At 47.5% G+C, this 3,002-nt stretch overlaps 1 non-coding gene across 1 annotated transcript; it reads left to right on the top strand.

Annotated features, from left to right (window-relative positions):
* Positions 1–1,802: 1,802 nt before the first annotated feature.
* Positions 1,803–1,877, top strand: Trnat-ugu. The gene has a single exon. It is a non-coding gene; the product is annotated as a tRNA-Thr (tRNA).
* The last annotated feature ends 1,125 nt before the right edge of the window (positions 1,878–3,002 follow it).

Genomic DNA, 3,002 nt, shown 5'->3' on the forward strand with positions numbered 1-3,002 from the left:
TGTGGTCGTACGGTTTACCCCAGGCAGGAGAGTCGTCGGCCAAGTGCTGTTTAACACCTGTTACTCCAAGGACATTCATAGTTGCGGGTTTCCATAAAAGGACCTGACTCACGCAAACGACGAAATGCTGTTGCAAACAGTCTTTGGTGCTGTCGGCGGGAACACATTTCCCGGTACTGTCACTCTCCCAGTACCGTTTGCCAGTACGTATGCAAAGACCATAGGCCTGTTCCTGGTTGGTATGTCGGGCCACAGTCTCTGAGCACTGCACTACACACGACCCAACCAGAGTAACCTGGCAACAACAGTGAAGCGGCCAGGGCCCTGGTACCGATGTGTGAGCGCACTGTTGTCGTGGACAACATTACTGCCCCCTTGAGCGTTGAATTAAATCATTAACACAGAGAACATTAGCAGTTGCTCAGTGTGTTCTCAATGAACCACAGAAACCTACACTGACAAAGACATTTGGTCCGAGTTCAGAGGTTTAATGAAATTCTGGAAGGTACCGACCTGAATGTGGAGCCGTGCCATTTTCATTGCCGTGGCCAGAAGCCCTAGACTTCTCGGTTGAGGACCCATGCCTCGAACAGCCCGATCGCTGTGGTCCTACAGATACTCGGTTGTACTTATATGGATTTGGTATCTGAAAGAACAGACACCACTGATGACCTGCAGCCGTCTATAACGAAATTAGAATTATACGAGGCCTGTTCAGAAAGTAAGCTCCGATTGATTGCCAAATTGAAACCACAGTGAACATCAGAAATGTTTTACTTGTAACAATTAGCTACACCTTTCAGCTACTTCTCTACGTAGTCGCCGTTCTGACTTAGACTTTTGTCATAGCGTTGTACCAACTTTTCAATAGCCTCATCATAGAAGGCAGCCGCCAGTGCTTTCCGCCAATTCTCCACGCTGGCCTACACCTCGTTGTCTGTGTCAAAATGTTGTCTTCAAAGACAGCGGTTCATGTAACCAGAGATGAAACTCAGGGGGAGACAATTGCGGACTGTATTGTGGGTAATCTAACATTTCCATTTGAAAACGATGCAGGAGCATCTTCATTGCCCCTGCAGAATGCGGCTGAGAATTGTCGTGAAGACGAAACAGCACGACAGTTATGTAATGTTAGCTGCATAGCTTCAGGCGAAATTTCTCACCAGGCCCTCGTACTTGGCGGCAGACACTATTTTCTAGACATCTTTACGCACTCACTGCGAGCTCAGAAATGAGAAGAGCGACGTGATGCTAACTGGGGTTATACTAGAGACACTACCCAACACATCTGTGCAAAGCTTTATCGGATTTTCATAGTCGTTTCCATTTCGCGACCGATCGGAGCTTACTTTCTGAACGCCCCTCGTATTAATACCTTCAGCTGCTGACGGGCGTTGATATATATCAACGGGGACAGGTGAAAATGTGTGCTTCGACTGGGACTCAAACCCGGGATCTCCTGCTTACATGGCAGACGCTCTAACCATCTGAGCCACCAATGCCACAGAGCATAGTGCGACTCCTGTGACTATCTCGCGCACGCCTCCCGCAACATCCACATTCTCATCTTCCATATGTCCGAAAGAACAGACACCATATCCATATACGTATATAGTTATGGCAATACAGGCCATGACCTTCTTCTTCTGTGCGGATGCCCACATATTGCACGAACGATACTTGGTAAGAATGTCTTCCACGAGTAATGAGTATGTTGGGTAGGGACACTACATATAAGGTGAGAATATGGATTTCGGGGGAGGCGTGCGCGAGATAGTCCCTGCAGTCCCACTATCCTCTTTGGCCTCGGTGGCTCAGATGGTTAGAGCGTCTGCCATGTAAGCAGGAGATCCCGGGTTCGAGACCTGGTCGGGCCACACATTTTCACCTATCCCCGTTGATATATATAAACGCCTGTCATCAGCTGAAGGTATTAATATGTAATTCCAATTTGATTCTCGGTTAGGTTTAAATGCAGAGTGTTTGGTGGACAGGCTAGTACGGTAAACTCATCCTGGTGCTTGGTAATCTTCGAACCAAGCACCTACACTGAGACCTGTGTGATATGTTGCATAGTCTTGCTGGTAGATGCCGAAGTGCCTAGGGGAAAACAAATTCTACCAAGGGTTGGACAGGGTCCCCAGCAAGAGACTAATACTTCTGTGGATCCATTGCGCCTACCGAAATGACGATAATACTCAGGGAACTCCTGAAAACATTCCAGAGACCATAAGGCTCCGTCCTCCAGCCCGAGTGTTTACATTCAGACTTTTCACACAGTACATACCAAAGAACATCTTACAGATGGAACATAAAAACCAGGCGCCTGCTGCGAAGGCCCATACGCAGCAACTGCTACCAGCTCCTTGGTGCATCTGAGCGGTCGGTTGCTCAACAGTTGCACGTCTATGCGTCTGCACACATCTCCAAGCTCGTGAAATTTTCCCGGCGTATTTCTTCTTCTAATAATTTCCGGGTAGCAGCCGGATCCCGTCGACATTCTGCCACGATATTTCGGCCCAGAAACGTCCGGCCATCATCAGGTGAAACAACTACTGAAGAGCCCAGGTGCAGTCGCGGTATTTATGCCGAATCTCGCGCATGCGAAATGTACTGACATCCTACAGCTCATGCGTCAGGTGTTGACATGCGCGGCATAGCCGAGTTGTACGTGCTGCCGTCAGTGGTGAAAGTAAAAGATCATCTAGTCATGGTCTTCCTTATTTGGCGTGAAGTGTAGCCATTCTCTTCAAAAATCTTCTCCAAGTGTTCTAATTCTGCATGGAGGTTTTCATCATATGATATTACATGCGCTCGATGTATTAAGGTACTGAGAACACTGGCTGTTTGTGCTCGGTGATGGCAGCTTGACGCCTGGAGATACAGATCTGTGTGAGTAATCAGAGAATCAGTGGAAATACGCCTTGCCGATAATCTTATAAATTGTGACAACGGCTTTCAGCTGGATAAAAATTGGAATCCTGTTATTAAAATTATACAAT

Source organism: Schistocerca americana, chromosome 3 (assembly GCF_021461395.2).
Source record: "Schistocerca americana isolate TAMUIC-IGC-003095 chromosome 3, iqSchAmer2.1, whole genome shotgun sequence".
NCBI lineage: Eukaryota > Metazoa > Arthropoda > Insecta > Orthoptera > Acrididae > Schistocerca > Schistocerca americana.